The sequence below is a fragment of the Lathyrus oleraceus genome, chromosome 5 (assembly GCF_024323335.1).
Source record: "Lathyrus oleraceus cultivar Zhongwan6 chromosome 5, CAAS_Psat_ZW6_1.0, whole genome shotgun sequence".
In the NCBI taxonomy this organism is placed as follows: Eukaryota; Viridiplantae; Streptophyta; class Magnoliopsida; order Fabales; family Fabaceae; genus Lathyrus; species Lathyrus oleraceus.
The window spans coordinates 651,488,714-651,514,048 of record NC_066583.1 but is presented as its reverse complement, the minus strand read 5'-3'; the positions used below and the strand labels follow the sequence as shown (position 1 = coordinate 651,514,048).

The 25,335-nt window shown below is 39.3% G+C and overlaps 1 non-coding gene across 1 annotated transcript; it reads right to left on the bottom strand.

Annotated features, from left to right (window-relative positions):
* Positions 1 to 16,914: 16,914 nt before the first annotated feature.
* LOC127089731 (small nucleolar RNA R71) lies at positions 16,915 to 17,021 on the bottom strand. The gene has a single exon (XR_007791288.1). It is a non-coding gene; the product is annotated as a small nucleolar RNA R71 (small nucleolar RNA).
* Between the last annotated feature and the right edge of the window lie 8,314 nt (positions 17,022 to 25,335).

Sequence of the window (25,335 nt, the reverse complement as noted above, 5' to 3'; positions counted from 1 at the left end):
GACATGTTGATCACGTGGAATTAGATGCAAGGCTATGAAGTGTAGATTGGATTGCTTGGAAGAGTTTGCTTAGACATGTAATTATCGTAGTCTTTGTTGTGATGTGAATTGAAAATGGACGTATGCAATGGTACTTGAATGTAATTGGACATGAAAATGTATGTATGAAAATGAGTTTGGAAATGTTTGAAAGTTAAATATTATTGAATGTTATGAAATGAGTGTATGTACTATTTTGATTTGAAATGAACTATGGATGGAAAATGGATCATGTTTGTGAGATTTTGCTTTGTTATTTTTTTGACATGGTTATTGTAAAGTAATTGGATTGTTAATGAATGAAATGATTATTTGGACATTTGAATGGTGTAATGAATGTTTGAATTTGGTTAGTGTAAAATGTAGAATGAATTGGAAGTGAAATTGTAACTTGGTTTGAAATTATTCATGGAATTCGGTTTGAATGAAATGAATTTGTGGTTATAGAAATGGATATGGATTTTTTGAAATAATCTAAAACTCATCTAAATGTCAATTTAAAATCAAAAAAACCAATAAAACCAATTAAAATCAAATTAGTCTATAATTTGTTTAAATTACTTTGATATCCATTCTAACATTTATTTGAAAATTAAAATCAATTAGAGTTTGAAGCATTAGTAAAAAAAACAATTAAGATTAACTTGAAATTTGGAATTAGATTTACTTTGAAATTAAAATCAAATTGAAAATTAAAAAAGTCAAATAACTAAAATCCATTTTGTAATCAAAAAGCACCATGATCAAAAAGCTTAGATAATAACCAATGTTTATCAAAAAAAATATGGATTTGGGAATGGACGGTTGCCTTTGGTCATGAATGTATGCAAATGAACTTTAGGCCAAGTGCCAAATGAAAAATGAAAAAATGGAAAAAATTTAGGACCAAAATCGGGGTATGACAGTTGCCCCTATTTAAGTATCTTCTACTAGAGAATATGAAGCAGGACACTCTTCATATGATCATAGTGGGAGATGGTTAAATACTAAGAAGACCCGGATTTTGATCCTGAATCCTTATGACATGATATGATATGATATGATATGATATGATATGATATGATATGATATGATATGATATGATATGATATGATATGATATGATATGATATGATATGATATGATATGATATGATATGACATGATATGATATGATATGATATGATATGATATGATATGACATGATATGATATGATATGATATGACATGATATGTGCTGATGCGAGATTCTCTTTTTTTGTAATTTTTATCTGCTAGGGATATGGTGATCCCTTAACAGGAGATGCTACTAGGCAGACCAACCTGTGGGGAATTCTGATGGTCCACAGGGAGATAAACAAATGGTAAAAAACAAACTTGATGGGGAAGACAATCCTGCTGGAGAATTAGACACACACTAGAGAGTACTCAAAGTGAAATTCGATGAATGACACTTAGAATACAAGAGATTTCGGCAGTAAGTTCACACATGACTTACTAAACCCGAATAAGAAAAATTTCTACAATAGGTTCATACATGACCTGACAACATTGGAACAAAAGGTTCAGCAACAGGTTCATACATGACCTGACAATACTGGAATAATCAAAGAAAAAGATTCTTCAAAATAGGTTCAGACATGACCTGGTAACACAGGAATAAAACCTCAACAGCAGGTTCATACATGACCTGACAATGCTGGGGAATACCAAGAACGGTTCTGACAGCAAGTTCAAACATGACTTGACAACAAACAGAAAAATCAAAAAGAGTGTATCAACAAGTTCATAGAGAAAGATACTTCAAAATAGGTTCATACATGACCTAGTAATACTGGAATGAAAGCTCAACCACAGGTTCATACATGACCTGATAATGTTGGGGAATACCAAGAAGTTCTGACAACAGGTTCAGAAATGACCTAACAAACTCAGAAAAATTCCAAAAGAGTATATCAACAGGTTCACACATGACCTGATGACCAACTTGAACATTTTGAGAAAATTTCCACAACAAGTTCATACATGACTTGACAACAATGGAACAAAAGATTCAGACACAGGTTCATACATGACCTGGTAATACTAGAATAAAGGCTCAACAGCAACGGGTTCATACATGAGCTGACAATGCTAGAGAATATCAAGAAGTTCTGACAGCAGGTCCAGACATGACCTAACAAACTCAGAAAAATTCCAAAAGAGTATATCAACAGGTTCATACATGACCTGATAACAAACTTGAACATTTTGAGAAAAATTCCAGAACAAGTTCATACATGACTTGACGACATTGGAAAGATTCTTCAAAAACAGGTTCAAACATGACCTGGGAATATTGGAATAAAAGCTCAACAGCAACAGGTTCATACATGACCTGACAATGCTGGAACATCCAAAGAATTTTCAACAACAGGTTCATACATGACCTGACAACACTTGACTATTCAAAGAATTTTCAATAAACAGGTTCATACATGACCTGACAAAACAGGAACATTCAAAGAATTTTCAACAACAGGTTCATACATGACCTGACAACACTTGACTATTCAAAGAATTTCAATTAACAGGTTCATACATGACCTGACAAAATTGGAACAAACGGTTCAGCAACAGGTTCATACATGACCTGACAACACTTGACTATTCAAAGAATTTTCAACAGCAGGTCCAAACATGACCTGACGACACTTGGAAAAAATCAAAGGGAGTTTTACCAATAGGTTCATACATGACCTGAGAATATTGGAAAACACACAAAGCAAGCTTCAACAATAGGTTCATACATGACCTGACACTTTAGAATACATCTGATAGTTCTGGAGATTTCTCACAAGAAATTCATCCAATCATAGATTTTGGAGATTCCTAACAAGGAATTTATGCAAAACAAAGATAGACGGGAGTCTTCTTATAAGTAGATCATGCACGTAAAAGGCTACGATGATTCTTTACAGAAAAAATCAAACAAAACCTCCAAGCATCTGGGAACTCCTCAAGATGGTGAGTCATACATGACTTTCACGGAACTATCAGGTAAGGCAAGGTATTCAAAATCTCTGTATGTGCCAACAACAATTGGACTTTGACCATAAGCAATGGATTACAACCAGATTCTTTAACGGATTTTGCCAACAACAATTGGACTTGATGAAAGTCATTAGTAAACAATTACCGGCTACAACGGAGTTTGCCAGCAACAACTGGACTTGAAATGATGTTTGCGACAACCAAACTTCAGATATCAATCACAAATGTATTTACAAACAGACTGACAGTGATGCCAACGACAATTGGGTTTAAAATAAACGTTGGTTACAACCCGACCTTAAAGGATAACAGTTACAACTGGATTTGGTCAAAGACACTGGTGACAACCAGACTTAACAGACGATGCCAGTAACAACTGGTCTCAGAGGTCAAGGGATACAAACAACAACGAGACCTGAGATTATGCAAATGAGCACGAAGCACTTCGGGCTATGCATGATTTGGATTTTGCTTGTATGCATGATGTATGAATGATCATGAAATGCAAATGCTGACAATATACAGACTGGAAATTAGGGAAGGCTTTATGGAGGTACTGAATCCTCAACACCAATAACTCAACCAAAGGAGTGAGTAAGTGCATCAAAGGAGGATCTATCAAGCTGAACAGTTACAACTGGCCCAATAATCCTTCCAGAGAATGATAAATTTGTGCTCTCTGTAGATAGATGTTGATCATCCAAGAGGAGTCTTGCAACTTGAGACTTGCAGGGAAAGACGAAAGATTTCCTTTTAATATTTCCACATGTCAAAGCAAAATTGTGTTTCTCAATATGTTGAAAAATTCTTTTTGAGTTCAAAATTCATTATTAACAAATAAATGACATTTTGCATAACAAAGAAAGTCAGAGAAAAATAGGAATTTGATAGGCAAACTTGTATTTATTCAAGAATGGTAGCACACAAATGGCGTAGCTCCATGGAATGTTACAAATTTGAAAATGGCAATAGGGAAAGGTTTACATTGAATCGCAATGACTACTACTATCCCTAATAACAATGACTCCACGAGACCTCGCTTCTGAAGGGAGTAACTAGATTGATCTTCCATTTTTAGCTCTTATGTGTTGATCAGTGACGAATCGATGCAGTCTATGCCTTTTGTCCCTAATTTTTGTCTGGATCGCCCTTTCGGGTTTTCAATCCACCGGGACGCTCCTTTTTGCCTAAGTCGCCCTTTCAGGTTTTCAACTTAGCGAGCTACCATTTTTTTTATCCCTAACTTTTGCCTGGACCGCCCTTTCGGGTTTTCAGTCTACCGGGATTTGTTAGGCATAGTATCTTTTGACTGCATCAGAGTTCATAGGGTGAATGAGCTCTTCGCCATCCATAGTTGTGAGAAATAAAGCACCTCCAGAATATGCTCTCTTTACAACGTATGGGCCTTCATAGTTGGGAGTCCACTTCCCACGTGAATCTTTGTGTACTGGCAAGATCTTCTTGAGCATGAGATCTCCTTCCTTGAACTCTCGAGGACGGAACTTTTTGTCAAATGCCTTCTTGATTCGTTGCTGGTACAATTGTCCATGGCACAGAGCGGTCATACGCTTCTCATCAATGAGGTTAAGTTGATCATAGTTGTTCTGGATCCATTCAGCTTCATCCAGCTTGGCCTCCATCAATATTCTTGTTGAAGGTATCTTTACTTCGACTGGGAGAACTGCGTCCATCCCATACACTAAGGAGAATGAGGTTGCCCCTATTGAAGTGCGGACTGAGGTCCGGTATCCATGCAAAGCAAAGGGTAGCATCTCGTGCCAATCCTTATAAGTTTTCACCATCTTTTGCAGGATCTTCTTGATATTTTTGTTGGCAACTTCAACAGCACCATTCATCTTTGGACGGTATGGAGAAGAATTATGGTGGTCAATCTTGAAACTCTCACATAATTCTGTCATTGTCTTGTTGTTCAAGTTTGAACCGTTGTCGGTGATGATCTTGCTTGGGATTCCATAGCTACAGATAATCTCCTTCTTGATAAAGCGAGCAACCATATGTCTCGTCACATTGGTGTAGGAAGCCGCCTCTATCCACTTAGTAAAGTAATCAATGGCAACCAGGATGAAACGGTGACCATTGGAAGCTTTAGGCTCTATAGAACCAATCATGTCGATGCCCCACATTGAGAAAGGCCAAGGTGATGTCAAAACATTCAACAGTGTTGGCGGTACATGCACCTTATCAGCATAAATCTGACATTTATGACATTTTCTGGCATAGCTGAAACAATCGGACTCCATGGTGAACCAGTAATAGCCAGCTCTCAAAATCTTTTTGGCCATGGCATGTCCATTGGCATGGGTCCCAAAGGATCCTTCACGAATCTCCTTGATCAACATGTCTGCTTCGTGTCTATCCACGCATCTGAGCAGAACCATGTCATGGTTTCTCTTATAAAGCACATCATTGCTCAAAAAGAATTTGGATGATAACCTCCTTAGAGTTTTCTTATCCAACAATGTAGCATCTTCTGGATACTCACTACGCCAAAAATTGGAATAGACAGCGCCCCTTAGAGGGCGCTTTATTACAAAAGCGCACTCTAAAGTAAAGAGAAAAAATAAGGATCATACTATTGGAATAGACAGCGCACTTTAGAGGGCGCTTTTGTAACAAAGCGCACTCTAAAGTGAAGCGAAAAAATAATGAGGAAATGGAGGGACACCAATAGAGGACGCTTTATTGAAAGCGCCCTCTAAGGGTAACCTTAGAGGGCGCTTCTAAAAAAGCGCTCTCTATGTCCATGTACATTTCCAGTTTATAAGGCGCATTTTGGAAAGCCTTAGAGAGCGCTTTTAGAAGCGCCCTCTTAGGCCCCCTTTAGAGGGCGCTTTTGTAACTAAGCGCCCTCTAAAGTGAAGCAAAAAAAAAATGGAGGGACAACAATAGAGGGCGCTTTTGTGAAAGCGCCCTCTAAGGTTACCCTTAGAGGGCGCTTTTGAAAAAGCGCTCTCTAAGTCCATGTACATTTCCAGTTTAGAAGGCGCTTTTGGAAAGCCTTAGAGAGGGCTTTCAGAAGCGCCCTCTTAGGCCCCCTTTAGAGGGCGCTTTTTTTAAAAAAGCGCCCTCTAAGGTCCCCTTTAGTAAACATTAAAATTATAACATATACTGCATGTCTCTTTATTTTCCCTCTCTATAAGCTATTTCGTTTACGTAACTGGGTTTTCTCTCAACTGCGATCACTCTCTACTGTGATTACTCTCGTCCTCCGTTCGTTCTCCCTCCCTCACCGTCATCGTCGCCGTTCGTTCTCCCTCCCTCACCGTTCACGTTCACTGTGTTAACCTCTTCCACCGTCACTGTTCACTTTCTTCTCCATCGTTACCGTCACCTTTAAGGTATTTCTCTTCTCCATCGTTACCGTTCACTTTCTTCATGTGTTTGATTAGGGCATTTTCTAAACTTAGTTTTTCATTTTGTGCATTATGTTGATTAATGTTGTTTAGGGCAAACTGAGTTTTTTATTTCTGATTGAAAACTGATATATTTGAAGTGTGTTTGAGCTTGTGCTTGGAAGTTTGATGATTATGGATGCAAGTTTGTTCATGTTCCAAACACCATAAGTTTGCATTGGTCTTTTGCATGCAGTAGGTGTGTGTGAGTAAATGTGTATGCAGTAAGTTTGTGCATGCAGTAAATGTGTTCACGTATTGAATCATTGTCTTACTTGGGTCTTATTGAATCATTTCTATATTACAGATAAAATGGCTAACCAAGACGATACCCATGCCGCGAATGAATCACGTAATAATGTTGAAAAAGAAATCAAACGAGGATTGACTGTTATGAAGTCAATCATTCGTGCAAGAGACAAGGGTGTAAAATTTGAAGTACATTGGAGTGCTGAAGACCAACTAATTGAGCCTAACGGTTCAATGTTGGCAAGTTACATTGGTTTCCTTGTTCGCCAACATATTCCGATTACATGTGATAATTGGAGAAGTCCGGACTTGAAGGTTGGCAAGGAAAAAATATGGTCGGAGATACAGGTACTTACCATATATTGTTATATGTTTTTTTTGTTGACTATTTGTTAACCATATATTGTTATAATATTACTTTATAATAACACACTCCATTTGTATGTTTTTTAGAGATCCTTTCACATCGATGAAAGCCGGCAAAAATATTGTATTCAATTGGCCGGAAAAAGACTCCGAGGATTTCGATCCTTTTTGTGCAACAAATTTCTCAAGGATGAGGAAGGAAAATTTGTTGAAGGAGAACTGCCAATGAAGTATGCCGAGATTATTTCAGCCGATGAATGGGATAACTTTGTCGCCAAACGAAGAAACGAAAAATTCCATGTAATGTCTATTAATTATGGTATTATACAATTGTTAAGTTACTTGGTTCTAATATGCCTTAAACTTTTTTATCCAGGAAATAAGCGACATAAATAGGAAAAGGGCATCAAAACCCGCGTATCCGTACAAAAAAGGGCGTACGGGTTATGCACGGTTACAACAAAGAATTGTGAGTATATTCAAATGCTATGAGCTTATACATTGTCACAATATGTTATAATTGATGATCTTATAATCTAATTCAATGTGTAGCTAGCCGAGGAGAAAAGTGACGCAACATCTCTTCCGGACCACGTATTATGGAAGGCTGCTCGGGTTGGGAAGGATGGGGCTGTCGTTGAAGCAGTCCAAAATGTTTATGACGAATGTGTAAGTATATGTAACATTATTTCTTTAATTATATCGAAAATTTTGTTAGACATATAATTCATTTTTAATCTCCTCTAATAATATTTCAGGAGACTTTATCCCAAACCCCTTCAACCGAGGTCCAGGATTGCAGGAGCGTACTTAGTCGAGTACTAAATGTTCCTGAGTATTCCGGTCGTGTGAGGGGTAAGGGTTTTGGTGTGACTCCGTCGTCATTTTATAAAAAAACAAAAACAAAAAATCCTACCAACAAAGAGGTGATGGAGACCTTGGCGGAGTTAAGGGCACAAGTACTCCAACTGCAAAACGAGAATGCAAGGTATAGAGAGGAAAGGTGCGCTTCCGAGGCAAAAGATACTAGTGACCGAGCTAGTATCAATCATCAACCGAAATTTCCCGAGGTAATTATATATGTTATTATGAAATTAAAATAGCACTTTTTTACTTGACACATATACAAGTTAACAATAACATTTATTATTGGTTTAGGGCATTTCACCTTGTCAGCTGTATCTATCGTCACCAACTTATCGCATGGTTGGCAAGGGAAAAGTGCACAATACTTCGGGTGAATTACTTCACCATAATCCCCTCCCGGTGGGATTTATGAAAGTTTCGGTTGACCTCGTATTAGATACGGACGCCCGTCTACCATTACCCGACGTTGTTTCAGAGACAACGTTGATGCGAGATGCAGTCGGATCCTTTGTTGGTTGGCCGTCAGATCTAATTTTCCCTGATGCCGAGGTATATATGTTCTAAATGATTATGAATATTTAGAATTCACATTTCAATTCAGCTACAATTATGATATTTAATCAATCCTTATTACATGGTAATGTTAGACTCCTACAAGACCCACCCCTAAAGCTGGTAAAGGGATTTCAAGACGCATCGAGTCGGTTGCATCTCAAAAAGAGGTACAAATATATATACCCATTGAATTATATACACAACGATTCTTTTGCATCACAAAAAGTAATGATTTATTTTATATGAATTTTTAGGTTCCCGGTCGAAAGTTGAAAAGCGATGGTAAGGATATTCCAACGAAGGATATTCCAACGAAGGATATTCCAACGAAGGATATTCCAACGACGGCCGGGACAAAATCTCAAATTATGATGCGTCTTGAGAAAATGGTGGAAGAGTCCGATATTATGGACGGGTCCATTCGTAGTATAGATTTTGATGAAGGTGTTTTCGGAAAAGCTCATTTCGAAATAATTGGAAAGGAGGACATGCAACAACTTTTTGAGCACGACGAATTGGGCATCGCTATCATTCATACATACATATGGTACTCCGATCAATCTATAATTTACTTAGTTGAACAATTTATTTACACATTTCAATGAGTAGTCTAATATTTATTATGTTTCTATTTAAGGTATATGTATGACAAATTGATGCGGGGAACTGAATTGTGTAACCGTTTCAATTTTATTGCTGCTTCCCGTGTCAACGCAACGTTAATATCGAAAAATCCAACATCCGTAAAGAATGATCTAGTCGATAGATTCATGGCGGCCGGCGATAATACTACACGCAGTTTGTATTTTTTACCGTTTAATTCTGCCAACGGGTTAGATTTTCTTTCTAATAATTTCATTCTAATCTATGTATATCTTTTACGTAGAAAATTTTCATTCATCTAAATTTTTGTTTTATTTTACAGTGGCCACTGGGTGTTGGTTGCTATGGATCTTTCGAGACTAATAGTGTATTATCTCGATTCGTTATCGGGTGATTGGAGTAAATATCCGGGTTTGAAGAAGACGGTTGACACGTAAGTGAAATTCCCCTAAATATTCGTGTGTATTTATATATTTAATTATGTCTGTCAGATTGATCTCAATATACGTTTTTATTTTGTTAGGGCAATACTAAAATTTAGATCGAAAAAGAATTACCGCATTAGGAAGGACATTACCTGGGTCAGAGTTCAGGTATATATTAAGTATCTTATTTTTGCTTATAATAGTGTTTGTTTTTTTGCTTATAATAGTGTTTGTAAGAAATTAACTATATATATATTGTTTTTTTTTCTGTGTAGTGTCCTCAGCAAAATAATTCGGTCGATTGCGGATTTTTTGTATTGAGATTTATGAGAGATATCATTGCATTGAATCGTATAGACATCCCAAAAATGGTATGGAATAATAACTTAGGGTTTATTTTAATATTATCGGATAACTAATCTAATTTGTTACTAAATCATGAATATGTTTTATTCTCTTAATTGTAGTACTTTGAGGAATACAAATCTTACTCAAGAGCTCATTTGGATGAAATGAAGGATGAATTGTGTCAATTCATTGTTGATCAAAGATTCATATAGCTAGGTTGTATATTGTTGTACATATATGTATGGAATGTTGTTGTTATATGCTGTTGTTGTATATATGTTGTATATTGTTGTTGTACTTTTACTAAATCATGAATATGTTGTTGTATATTGTTGATCAAAGAATCATATATTAATGTTGTATATATGGAGGATTAATGTTGTATATAAATGGATTCATGTTGTATATATCAATGGATTAATGGTGTATAACATTGGATTAAAGGATGAAATCAATATGAATTTTACACTTTTGCAGCATGCGAACAGGTTACCAATTAAATATCCACTGTTTTTCAAACAAATTTTTTAAAATAACTAACACTTTAGAGGGCGCTTTCTGTAGGAAGCGCCCTCTAAACACTTTACATTGAGAACTTTAGAGGGCGCTTTGTCCAGAAAGCGCCCTCTAAACACTTTACATTGACAACTTTAGAGGGCGCTTTCTGCAGAAAGCGCCCTCTAAAGTGTTAGTTATTTTAAAAAAATAAGCGCCCTCTAAACACTTTACATTGACAACTTTAGAGGGCGCTTTTTCCAGAAAGCGCCCTCTAAACACTTTACATTGACAACTTTAGAGGGCGCTTTTTCCAGAAAGCGCCCTCTAAGGTGTCCCTTTATGGACCACTCCAGAGGGCGCTTTTTTCATAAAGCGCACTATAATGTGGGCCTTTAGACATCGCTTTCTCCAGGAAAACAAAGCGCTGTCTTTACCTATGCCAGCGCCAGATTAGAGGGCGCTTAAAAGCGCTGTTATAGGCCAAAATAAGCGCCCTCTTTTCCCTTATTTGGCGTAGTGACTCTTGACTTAAAAGATATCGCTTGATGTCATGAAACCATGGTTTACCGTCAGTTTCTTCTTCAATCAGTTGACAGTAGGCAGGCTCATCTCTTCGCTCGATTCGAATGAGTGGAGCTTCATTATGGAATCTGACTTGGTACATTGATGCTAATGTTGCCAAAGCGTCAGCCACTTGATTTTCTACTCTTGGGATGTGATGGAAAGTGATATCGTCGAAGTATTCTATCATCTTCACAACATGAGCACGATACGGGATCAGCTTCGTATCACGGGTCTCCCATTCACCTTTGACTTGATAGATCACTAAGGCTGAATCTCCATACACCTCAAGGATCTTGATTCGGAGATCAATTGCAGCTTCAAGACCAAGGATACAAGCTTCATACTCTGCGACATTATTCGTACAATCAAAGCACAACCTTGCTGTGAAAGGGATAAAGCCACCATTGGGATTCATCAAAACAGCTCCCACACCATGACCACTGTAATTGGAGGAACCATCGAACGCGAGCTTCCATCGAGATCCTAAAGTTCTGGTCCTTCCTCTGGGCCGGGGATCTCACAATCCTTTATCACCATTATATCCTCATCGGGGAAATCAAACTTCAAGGGCTGATAGTCTTCAACTGGTTGGTGAGCAAGATACTCTGCTAACACACTTCCCTTGATTGCCTTCTGGGTTACGTACTGGATGTCATACTTTGACAAGAGCATCTGCCAATGGGCAAGCCTTCCAGTCAAGGCGAGTTTCTCAAAGATGTACTTTATTGGATCCATTTTTGAGATCAACAAAGTAGTATGGCAAATCATGAAGGAGAACTGCCATCCAAGGCGCAGCGGAATTTAAAAATTTCTCCATTAGTGATCCTTACGAATGAGCATGATCAGTGATAGAATCGTTACCTCTTGTGGCGATTCAAACCTTTGGTGCAGATCTCTGATAATGATCGAATCCTTTGAAGCAAATCCACGGGGCGATCACGAACGTTGAATGATGACAACGTCTCTACTCAGTCCACACGAACGGATTCCTTCAATTGCAGTGCTAGCTGTTTGTGAATGAAGGCTTTGAGTGAGGGAAAGAGAGATACGAAATTCCAACTCTTCAGTTGTGTTGTATTCACTTACAAAGCTTCTGCACAAGAGCTCTATTTATAGAACCACTTGTGTGGGCTTCAAGCCAAAAAGCCCACTTAAGTGCATTTTGGCCTATATCTCATAATATGCCAAAATCACTTAAGTATTTGGTACCTTACCATATTTCGTATTCAGCTTAAGTACATCGTACCTTACGATGTTCCTTAATTATTCTATCTCTCATCAGTCCGTCCTTTGTGTGTGACCCTATAGGTTTTCGCGACGCTGGCAATTATATTAAATCACGCATTTAACATAATAAACAGTGAGCGGTATCTAGCAACACATCACTGCTACCCAAGTCACGAAAATGTCATGTGATCTGACAAAACCTCCTGTGATAATAATTATGTGTATAATTACCCCTTTGCCCTTATGTCTATATTGAACACAAGGTATAGACCATGTCACCCTTGTCCAGTTAAATATTGGGCCCATAGACATTTATCCTGTTAAGCAGGATTGGCAAATTCCATCTAGGACACTCATGTCCCTCAGCATGCTTCGTGGAGTACCCATCAACTGTCTTTATGGTTATCCAGTTACGGACAACGTTGGATCAGCAATAAAGCACTCGACTCTACATCTAGGATCCATAGTGGTTTCAGGTCGAAGAGTGGTATACACTATTATCACCATGAGAATAACTTATGACACTTTGCATAACTTTCTATATAATATTCTCATAGCGGGTCAATCCAGTATGAATATTACTCTTAATATTCATACCTATGTTTAAGACTTGATAACTCTTTATCCATGATCCATGAGACGTGATCATCAGTCTACAAACATAATAGTCTCCATGCTTTAATGTTATCCCATTTCATAATAAAACTTGACTACGGACATTTTAAGAATAGTGTCCTTATGTTTAATGTGATCTCATGATTAAGTCATACTTGATACATTAAATGGACTATCTATTCCAGGGACTTTATTAAACAAACATAATAAAGAAAAATGCCTTTTATTATAAATAAATAATTCGATACAAGTACCAAAAGTATTGGCCTCTAAGGCTTACACCAACAATCTCCCACTAGCACTAGAGCCAATTAGACATATCCCTAATGCCCATAGATCTAGTATGGCCATCATGCTTCTGCTGCGCAAGAGGCTTTGTCAGTGGGTCAGCAATATTGTCGAGTGTAGGTACTCTACATATTTTCACATCTCCTCTATCTATTATCTCTCGAATGAGGTGATAACGCCTAAGTATGTGTTTGGATCGTTGGTGAGATCTAGGCTCCTTAGCTTGTGCGATAGCACCATTGTTATCACAACAGAGACCAATGGGATCCACAATGCTAGGAACTATGTCAAGTTCACTAACGAACTTTTTGATCCAAACAACTTCCTTTGCTGCACTTGAGGCAGCAATATACTCGGCCTCGGTTGTAGAATCAGCAACTGTATCTTGCTTTGAACTTTTCCAGCTCACATCGCCACCGTTTAAGCAAAACACATAACCCGATTGCGATTTAAAGTCATCCTTGTCTGTCTGGAAGCTAGCATCGGTGTAACCAATTACAGCCAATTCTTCCTGACCTCCATATATCAAGAATGAGTCCTTAGTCCTTCTCAAGTACTTAAGGATATTCTTAACAGCTACCCAATGGGCATCACCAGGATCAGATTGGTATTTACTCGTTGCACTTAAAGCATACGAGACATCTGGTCGAGTACATAACATGGCATACATGATAGATCCTATTGCAGATGCATATGGAATCTTATTCATGCGTTCCCTTTCTTCCTTAGTTGAAGGGGATTGTGTTTTTGATAGACACATGCCATGTTGCATAGGTATGAATCCTTTCTTGGAATCATGCCTATTAAAGCATCTCAGCACTTTGTCTATGTATGTACTCTGACTTAGGCCAAGCAGTTTTTATGATCTATCTCTATAGATTCTGATTCCTAATATATAGGCTGCTTCACCTAGGTCCTTCATAGAAAAGCATTTCCCCAACCAAGTCTTTACTTGTTGCAGGGTAGGGACATCGTTTCCAATGAGTAATATGTCATCTACATATAATACCAGGAACACGATCATGCTCCCACTAACCTTCTTGTAGACACAAGGCTCATCTTCGTTCTTAATGAATCCATATTGTTTTACCGTTTCATCAAAACGAAGATTCCAGCTTCTGGAAGCTTGCTTCAATCCATAGATTGATCTTTGTAGCTTACATATCTTATGGGCTTCTTCTGGTATGTCAAATCCTTCAGGCTGTGTCATGTACACATCCTCAAGAAGATTCCCATTAAGGAAAGCAGTTTTGACATCCATTTGCCATATTTCATAATCATGATATGCAGCGATAGCAAGTAAAATTCGAATAGATTTAAGCATTGCAACTGGTGAAAAGGTTTCATCATAGTCAACACCATGAATTTGTTTATATCCTTTTGCAACCAGTCTTGCCTTATAGGTATGTACCTTACCATCCATGTCAGTCTTCTTTTTGAAGACCCACTTGCATCCTATAGGATTAACTCCTACAGGAGGCTCCACCAAGTTCCAAACTTGGTTCGTGTACATGGAATCGATTTCGGATTTCATGGCCTCTAGCCACTTCTCAGACTCGGGACCAGTTATGGCCTCTTGGTAGGTCACAGGCTCATCTTGATCCATGAGTAATACATCACCTTGATCTGTTATGAGATATCCATATCTTTCAGGTAGGTGACGTATCTTGCTTGACCTACGCTGGTCTTGTTCTACTTGAGCAGTGATCACACTAAAATTCACCGTATTTCTGACTCCGATTTCGCATGCATTCTTAGCTTTTATTGTTGTTTTGCTTTGTTATTTCTTTGTTTTCTTATGTTTTCAGGTTTTTATAATAATCGGAGCTCGAATCGGGAAAAGGAGCGAAAAAGGAGTGAAAACGGGCGAAAACCTAGAAATTCAGCGTTTTGCACTTACGGCACCCACCGTGGCGGGCGCCATGGGGTTAGCCATGACGTGGCCACGTCTCAAGACCACTCCTCAACCGCCAAGACCCACGATCCCCACTCCATCATCCCCTGTAGGGACCATGGCGGGCGCCATAGGCCTGTGGCGGGCGCCACAAGGCCAAAATCAGTAACCTCCACTTTTTAGTGGAGGGGCGTCCCTGTCATTTCATGCTTTCAGTTTTTACTATAAATAGGACCTTAGATTTTCGTTTTTCTTCATCCAGAATTAGAATTCTCTAGGCATATATCAGTTATAAAGCAGTTGCCATTCCACATCGGGGTGCCTCTGCAATCGAGTGATCGAGTCTGTAATCTGTCTGTGGTTCGAGTTTTGGAGCACTCTGGAGGAAGTTAATCCTGCCGCCATTTTAATTCAAGTTCGTATTTTACTTTTATTTATTTCCTGCACTCGCACATTTACGTTGTTTATTTCCTGCACTCGCACTTTACTTTGTTTATTTCCTGCACTCGCACATTTACGTTGTTTATTTCCTGCACTCGCACATTTACGTTGTTTATTTCCTGCACTCGCACATTTACGTTGTTTATTTCCTGCACTCGCACTTTACTTTGTTTATTATCCGCACTCGCTTTAAATTACTTTTATGAAAAACTATAAAAAGAATATTTACTTTATCATGTCTAACTAATTCTATAAAGGTTAGAATGTAAGGATCGTAATTAAACCAGTAATCAGTATAATTGTTCGTGGAAACACCTAAGGGCTATTTTATCTTTCAATTCAAGTAATTGTTTTTAACTATTTCAAAAACAGCCAAAAGCGCTTTGTCTAGTTTATTAGGAGATTTTAGATTAAAAAGAAAAGAGATTTTAAAACGATTTTCGGACGCGTTAGGAAGTTTAAACTCTGGTTCGTAAGAACCTCTTTTTGCTAAGAAGTCCAGGTTAAAATACTTTTCAACTTAGTTAAGATACTATATTTCTTAAAAATAGGTTTACTACTCTAACGCAGTACGCACCTTTTTATCCGTGACAATAGGAGGGGTTGATTAGAGAGTACAACTCGGTTCTGAATACGCGAAAGCGACAGTTCCTGTTAAATTAGTTCTTTTCAAAGGAGAAAACATTGCCCATAAGTAGTTCCACTAACAAGTACTGGATTATCATTGATTGCGTGAATTACATTCGAGCCTGTCTTTATTTATTATTCAAAATTATAATTTTATTTACCATTGCACCCTTATTAAAACCCTTAAAAATAGTTGCCTTAGATACACACCATAACAACAGGTTTGATAGATTGACACTTGGTCTCTGTGGATTCGATAATCTTTTATATTACTTTGACGTGATTCGTACACTTGCGAAAAACACGCATCAAGTTTTTGGCGCCGTTGCCGGGGACCAATTTCGTCAAATTTCATTACCCTGTAGTTATACCGTTTAGACTAAGGTTGTTACCCACCGGTCAATGCGAAAGACTCGCAGTGCCGGAAGTTTAGTAGACCCTCTAGCTGAACCTGAACGTTACGCTCGCGCACGTTTATTTTTCCATAGGAATAGGATAGCTATGGCCGAAGAACAAAACCGAAGACCTCTTAAGGACTTCGCCCAACCATCAAACGAGGAACCTAGTTCCAGTATAGTAAACCCCGTTATCCCAGCCAATAATTTTGAACTTAAACCATCCCTGCTGCAATTAGTGCAACAGAGACAATTCTCAGGTCTCGCTACTGATAACCCAAACCAACATTTAAAAAACTTTCTTCAGTTAGCAGACACCTTTAAAACCAATGGAGCTTCTCCTGAGGCGATACGCTTAAGATTATTTCCCTTTTCCCTCAGAGATAAAGCTCTATCATGGTTAGATTCCCTTCCACCCAATTCAATAACAACTTGGGATGACCTTAGGAAAGTTTTTCTTGCTAGATATTTTCCCCCAAGTAAGACCGCTCTTCTTCGAAACCTTATAACTAGATTTACCCAACTCCAAGGAGAGTCGTTGTTCGAAGCCTGGGAGAGATATAAAGAACTATTAAGAGCATGCCCACACCATGGCTTAGAGAATTGGCTAATCATCCAAACCTTCTATAATGGACTTCATTATAACACTAAGATGACCATCGACGCTGCCGCTGGTGGCGCACTGATGAATAAACCTTACCCTGAAGCTAGTGCCCTTATCGAGGATATGGCCCAAAACCATCAATCATGGGGAGTAGAACGAGCGACAGTGGAAAAGAAGGAAGCCCAAGGAGGAATACATGAGCTAAGCTCTATAGACATGATGCAGGCTAAAATGGACGCGTTGGCCCTTAGAGTCGAACATATGTGTACAACTCCGAATACTGTAGCCGCAGTTTCGCCGAATTGTGAGATATGTGGAACGCAAGGACACCAATCTGCCGAATGCAATCTGTTAAATGAAACCAACACTGAGCAAGTGAACTATACCCAAGGGAACCCATTTTCTAACACATATAACCCTGGATGGAGGAATCACCCAAACTTCTCCTACAAAAATAATAACCCTATTCAAAATACCGCACCTCCGAGACAACAAGGTTACCAAGCCCCTAGAACAAATCAACCTATGCAACCTGTACCGCCAAACCCGAGCTTTGAAGAAATTGTAAAAGATTTCATCGTTGCTCAAAAACAGAAAAACAAAGAGTTCATGAACCAAAGCGTCCATGTTAACGAACTAATTACCCAGTTAGGAACCAAGGTTGATCAAATCATTACTCATAATAAGATGCTTGAAACCCAGATCTCTCAGGTAGCGTTAAACCAAGCCCCACAGACTACCCCTGGAGGACAGTTCCCTGGACAACCTCAACAAAACCCGAAAGGGCAAGCTAATGCCATTACTCTACGAAGTGGAACCGCTTATAAGGAGCCTTTAAACCCTAGATTAAGTGAGCCTGAAACTTCTGAGAGGAGTGAGGAAAAGGAACCAGAGAAGCCTGAAATCCCGGAAAGTCAAGAAAAAGGAGAAGAACCTAAAAATAAAACCTATGTACCACCACCGCCATACAAACCACCAATACCATACCCTCAAAGATTAAAGAAAACCCAAATCGATAATCAATATCAAAAATTCGTTAAGGTTATAGAAAAACTTCACGTAGAAATCCCCTTTACAGAAGCCATCACCCAAATACCTTCTTATGCTAAGTTTCTCAAAGACATACTTACGAATAAACGTAGACTTGAAGATCCGAAACCCGTGGAATGTAATTCTATTTCCGAAGATAGGTTAGCAAAGAAAGATAAAGATCCCGGAAATTTTTCCATTCCTTGTATTTTAGGGAATCATGTCATCGAAAAAGCTTTTCTAGACTTAGGAGCTAGTGTGAGCTTAATGCCTTTAGCAGTTTGTGAGAGATTAAACTTAGGAGAATTACAACCTACTAAGATGTCGCTTCAATTAGCCGATAGATCCGTTAAATACCCTATAGGCATACTTGAAGACGTCCCTGTTAGGGTGGGTCAGTTGTTTATACCTACTGATTTTGTTGTCATGGACATTAAAGAAGATGACGACATACCAATCCTCCTAGGTAGACCGTTCTTATCGACTGCTGGAGCCGTAATAGATGTTAAAAAAGGAAAACTAACTTTTGAGGTAGGTGAAGAGAAGATAGAATTTATATTGTCAAAATTTCTTATGGCACCTGTGATAGGAGATTCTTGTTATGCCTTAGATATCATCGAAGAATGCATTAGGGAATTAGAACAAGAAGAAGAAAATAAATCTATAAAATTGCCATCAACCCTTATTTTGGAAGATGACAATTATAAAACACCCTACATTGATGATAACCTTCACGAATGTTTATCTCTTACCCCAGATCCTATGCCTTGCCCTATGAAACCGACCGTAAAACTTAAGGAACTGCCTAAAAACCTGAGATATGAATTTCTGGATGAAGATATGAATCGTCCAGTTATAGTCAGTGCTACCTTAAACCAAAAAGAAACCGATCAATTATTAGAAGTTTTACGTAGGTACCCCTCAGCCTTAGGATATAAGATCTCTGATCTAAAAGGAATAAGCCCATCCGTATGCATGCATCGGATTTTGCTTGAAGAAGATTCAAAACCTTCCAGAGAACACCAACGTAGAATAAATCCTATAATGAGTGCGGTAGTTAAGACTGAAGTTCTTAAGTTACTAGAGGCAGGTATAATATATCAGATCTCGGACAGTAAATGGGTAAGTCCTGTGCATGTAGTACCCAAAAAGGGAGGCATCACAGTCGTGCAAAACGAGAAGGGCGAACCTGTAGCAAAAAGAACCGATGGAGGTTGGCGTATGTGCATAGATTATAGAAAATTAAATAAAGCAACTAGGAAGGACCATTTCCCATTACCATTCATAGATCAAATGTTGGAGCGCCTAGCCAGACACTCTTACTTTTGTTATTTAGATGGATATTCAGGATTCTTCCAAATACCTATTCACCCCGAAGATCAAGAAAAAACTACCTTTACATGCCCAGTTGGAACTTTTGCCTATAGAAGAATGCCTTTTGGACTTTGTAATGCTCCTGCAACTTTCCAACGCTGCATGATGTCTATCTTTGCTGATTATTTAGATGGAATTATGGAAGTATTTATGGACGATTTCTCAGTTTGTGGATCAGATTTCAAAAATTGTCTTGTCAACCTTGAGAAAATCCTGGAGAGATGTGTGGAGGTAAACCTTGTGCTAAATTGGGAAAAATGTCATTTCATGGTCACCGAAGGGATTGTTTTAGGACATATAGTTTCCGAAAAAGGTATAGAGGTAGATAAAGCAAAAATAGAAGTCATAGAGAATCTAAAACCGCCGAGGACTATCAGGGAGATAAGAAGTTTTCTTGGACATGCCGGATTTTACCGACGTTTCATCAAAGATTTCTCCAAAATAACAAAGCCCTTAACTGGTCTTTTAATGAAAGATGCTGAATTTATCTTCGATGAAAAATGTACTGAAGCATTTAATCTTCTGAAGGAAGCTCTGACTTCAGCACCTATAATGAAACCCCCTGATTGGTCAGAACCGTTTGAGATAATGTGTGACGCCAGTGATTACGCTGTTGGAGCCGTTCTAGGTCAGAGAAAAGATAAGAAGTTACATGTGATTTATTATGCCAGTAGAACCCTAGACGCTGCACAGCTCAATTACGCAACAACCGAAAAAGAGCTCCTAGCTGTAGTTTTTGCAATAGACAAATTTAGATCTTATCTAGTAGGAGCCAAGATTATAGTTTATACCGACCATGCTGCCATTCGTTACTTACTAAGCAAAAAGGATGCCAAGCCTAGGTTACTTCGATGGATTCTATTACTGCAAGAGTTTGATTTGGATATCCGTGATAAGAAAGGCACTGATAATGTGGTAGCTGATCACCTATCTAGGCTAGAATACCTGAAACCTGATCCAGTTCCCATAAATGACGATTTTGCCTATGATAGACTGATAGCCCAACTAGAAACCATTGAAGAAGATAACCCAGACCCTCATGAGCATTTTCAAAAATCCTTAGCCATAAGTGATGTACCTTGGTATGCAGACTCTGTTAATTATCTAGCCGCTGACATCATACCCCCTGATCTAAACTACCACCGGAAGAAGAAGTTCTATAGTGATGTGAGAAACTTCTATTGGGACGAACCATTTCTTTTCAAGAGAGGTAAAGATGGCATTTTCCGCCGTTGTGTTCCAGAAGAAGAGGTAAATAATATAATTGAGCATTGTCACTCTGCACCCTATGGTAGACATGCAAGCACATCTAAGACCTACGCCAAGATTCTTCAAGTTGGCCTATTCTGGCCTACTATGTGGCGTGATGTCCATGCTTTCATTGTCAAGTGTGATAGATGCCAACGCACAGGAAATATTTCAAGACGTAATGAAATGCCGTTAAGAAATATCCAAGAAGTAGAACTCTTCGACGTATGGGGTATAGACTTTATGGGACCGTTCCCACCATCTTTTGGAAATCAGTACATCTTAGTAGCTGTTGACTACGTGTCTAAATGGATTGAAGCTATCGCCGCACCCACAAACGACACCAGAGTAGTCATCAAATTATTCAAAAACTATATATTTCCCAGGTTTGGAACACCCCGTTTAGTCATAAGCGATGGAGGATCGCACTTCATATCGAGAATATTTGATAAACTTTTAAGCAAGTATGGAGTTAAGCATAGAGTAGCAACACCATACCACCCACAGACCAATGGACAAGTGGAAGTATCTAATAGGGAGATAAAACAAATCCTCGAGAAGACTGTCTCTATATCTAGAAAGGATTGGTCACAGAAACTTCAAGAAGCATTATGGGCCTATAGAACCGCTTTCAAAACTCCTATAGGAACAACCCCTTATCAACTGGTCTATGGAAAATCATGTCACTTACCTTTTGAATTGGAACATAAGGCCTATTGGGCCATCAAAACTTTGAATTTGGATTACTTGACAGCTGGTGAGAAACGTATCCTTGACATCCACAAATTAGAAGAGCTCAGACAATCTGCCTACGAAAATGCCATCATATACAAAGAAAGAACAAAAGCTTGGCATGACAAAAGAATCATAAGAAGAGACTTCAAAATAGGCGATCCTGTTCTCCTGTTCGATTCTAGGTTACGACTTTTTCCAGGTAAACTCCGTTCGAGATGGACTGGCCCTTTCGAAGTATCTAAGATCCTGAGATCCGGTGCTATTGAAATCAAGAACCAGACATGTAAACCGTTCATCGTCAATGGACAGAGGTTGAAGCCCTACGAAGGAGGTGACATCCCGACAACATACACCTGCCATACTCTGAGTGATCCACCATATCCTTCCAATGATGTTTAAATATCGGTCGTCGAGCTAATGACGTTAAACAAGCGCTGCATGGGAGGCAACCCATGGTTTTTCTTATTTTTTGTACTTTTTATTTTTTACTTTTACTTTATTTTGTTTATATTATTATTATTATGTCAGGACTAACGATTGAATGTTTTATGTGCTTTCAGGACTTGTTTGCTAACCTTGTACAGAATGCAGAACCCTGATGACATGCACGTGGCCTTTAGAGATGATGCACAGAGAGAGCGTTACTATGTTCACATGAGACGCCCTATGGCTCCTACCAGGTACCCTGACCATGACTGCATGGATGCCTTGGGGATAGAGCCAAGCGTCAGATTTTTATGCCATCAACTCCAGTGGGAACAGTTTGACTACAGGAACAACACTTATAGGAACTTGACTCTTGAGTTCCTCAGCTCGTTTCATTATGACCCCTGGGCTGGACCCGATGGACTCGCTGTTTTCAGGTTGTTCGGGATTGACTACTCATTCTCTCACAAGGAGTTTGGTGATTTGCTAGGTTTCCAGACTACTCCTGATGCTATTCCAGATACACCGATGGGGTATTTTATGAGCAGAGAAGTGGAAAAGTTTTGGACTAAAATATCCGGCGGAGGGAGCCAAGATCCTTCTACCCAGTTTTCTCAGGTAATCCACAACCCTGCATTGAGGTACTTCCAGATGATTCTAGCACATTCTTTCCTAGGTTTTCCAGATACAGAGACACTGCTAAGTGAAGAGGAGATTTTCCTACTGTTTTGTGCGACTCAGTCTCGCCCTGTTGCTTGTGGCAACTTTCTGTTAAAGGGCTTGGCTAGTGTTGCCAGATCATCCGTAGGCATCATCCATGTCGGTGGGATTGTTACACAGATTGCTACTGCATTGGGTCTGTCTCGCAAGTTATTGCACCTCAGGACCTTCTGCTTCTACACCACCCTGGATATTGATTTTTGTCTTGATAGAGGACTGATGAGGAGGGTTTTTTTTTTAGCCCAACATGTTTAGACTGCTGATCGACGGCGAAGCGATACACTATTTCACATTACCAGATCAGCTGATGACCAGTGTCCATGATCCTGAAAATTGGAGTTATGCTCTAGAGGGTTATGGAGAGACTGTCGAAGAGCCGAAATCGCCTCCCGCCGCTGAGTACACTCCTACACCTCTTACTCCCCAGATCACTGTTATGTCTAACAATTTGTCTCTGCAGCCACCTGACCTACAAACACAGATTTATGAGCTCCGTAAGGAGACTGCCCTGCTCAAGCAGGAAGTGGCAGACTTAGAGTTACAGATACAGGTTTCTGATCTCACTCATGCCTCAGAGACCGATGCTCTACATCAGGCGATTGAAGAGCTTCGGAGGGAGATAGCTGAGTTTCGTGGATCAAGCCAGGAAAAGACGCCTACCACATGACTCATTCTACCCTGACAGCATTACCCTAGTATTTTATTTATCGCATTTCCAGACATATTTTACTTTACTGCAGCTTTTATATTTTCATGCACTCTGAATTTCTTATATATATACATATTATGCACTAATGTTAACTTTTTCTTTTTCTTTTGTTTCTTTAATTATTTTATTTTTTTGTCGTGCAAAGAAAAAAAATATAAGACAAAAATATTTTCATTTTTGTCTTTACAAAAAAATATGCAAGCCTCAAGCCTTGAAAAGAAGAAGAAAAACGCTATTCAGACCCCCCGGAAGACAAAGGTGCAAGAAAGCCCAAAAGGAGGATCCAAAACCACAAGGCCCAGGAATTGGCCTTGTGGCGGGCGCCATAGGCCCTGTGGCGGGCGCCACACCGTACCAACAACAAGTACGGGGCTGAATCCCCATTTCCACCATTTTCATCCCTTTCTTCACCAAAAACCCATTTTTCCAACCTTCCAAATCCTCCTTGAACCCCATTAAAGCTCCCTCATTTCCAAAATACCCACCATCCATAAAACATATCCAACATCCATTTCCATTTTCATCCATCAAAAAACCAAAAAAATCAAAACTTTATCATTCCCTCATAAACCACTTTTTCTACCATTTTCACTACCTAAGGAGCATTCAACAATGGAGTTCAACGGATTTCTTCTTCGTGATGGAAGACCGGGCGAAAGGCAACGGAAAATTATTCAGAGGCTTCAAAGTCGAGAAATTCTCTCGACTAGGTACGTCGACGATAACTGTCTGTATGCTTTGGGTATTTATCATAGTGTTTTTAATTTATTAGAATTTCTAGGCTTGCATAATATTTTCATTAATCAGGAATCTACCTATGAGCGACTGACAACTGAGTTTTTGAGTTCTTTAATATACACTGTCAGTCCTAACACTGCTAGCACTGTTGGTACTGTCATTTTTAGACTGTTCGGAATTGAGTATGAATTCAGTACCGACAATCTAGCAGGTTTGTTAGGAATCCCTCATAGGGAAGGTGCAATTTGTGAGGCACCTTTGGATGCGGAGTGGTCGGCCGAGGTATTTACCTTCTGGCAAAGGCTTTCAAGTTCTTCAATTAATTCTTTCGAAGGGATACTTGCGTCGACCATTCACAACCCGGCCATAAGAGTTTTTAGACTTCTTTTGGCATGTACTATTTTTGGCCGGGAAAGTCCAAACAAGGTAAATGCTCGTGAACTCCTATTTTTGCAAGGATGCCTCACTAGAACCCACATCAATCCGGTCCCGTTTATGCTTGCTCATATGACTTTATTTACTAACAAAACAGGACCGATTGTTTTTGGAGGGCTTGTTACGTATATTGCTCGGGCTCTTGGCCTGAACGATGAGATAGCTACACTTGAACCACTACCTCCTCGCACAATTAATTTAAAATTTCTGAAAGACATGAAATTGTGCCGAGCAAGGAGAGAAGGTGGTTATGAGTTGATGGTTCATGGGGTAGCTATCCCATCTGTTGCTTTACCATGCAGTAGACGTACTGATGTACGTGATGAAAGGAACTGGACCTATGATCTTAATGCTCCACGTGTTTTGGGTCCACTTCCTCCTAATATTCCCGATGGGGAGGCACATGACACTGATGATGAGTATGATCGGAGAGAGCAGTCTCCCATCCCTCACATGTCCCCCCATCGTCCTTCATAGTCACACACCGCACCATCTTCCTCTAACCCTGTTGCAGGTACTGCTCCTGGATTCCATGTCACCGAGGAGATGTGGCGTAATATGACAGCTAGAGAAGAAAGGCGTGATGGCCTTCTCTCTACTATTTCACAGCAGCTGACGGACAATATGAGCTTCATGCAACAATCGCGATTGGTTTCGGATCGTGCCTATAGCAACGTTTGTCGTACCTTGAACGATATCTCATTAGAGCAGAACCGTCAGAGAGAGTTCAACAGCCAACACTACCAGCTTGTCGAGGCCACTCAGGGTTCCATCTTAGGTAACCTTCGAGAGGTTCGGAGTGCTCAGGCTGCTTTATCAGCACGACTCGACCGGAGGGACCAGCATCGTAGTAGATCCCGTCGTTCCAGACCATCACATCAGGACGGCGAAGG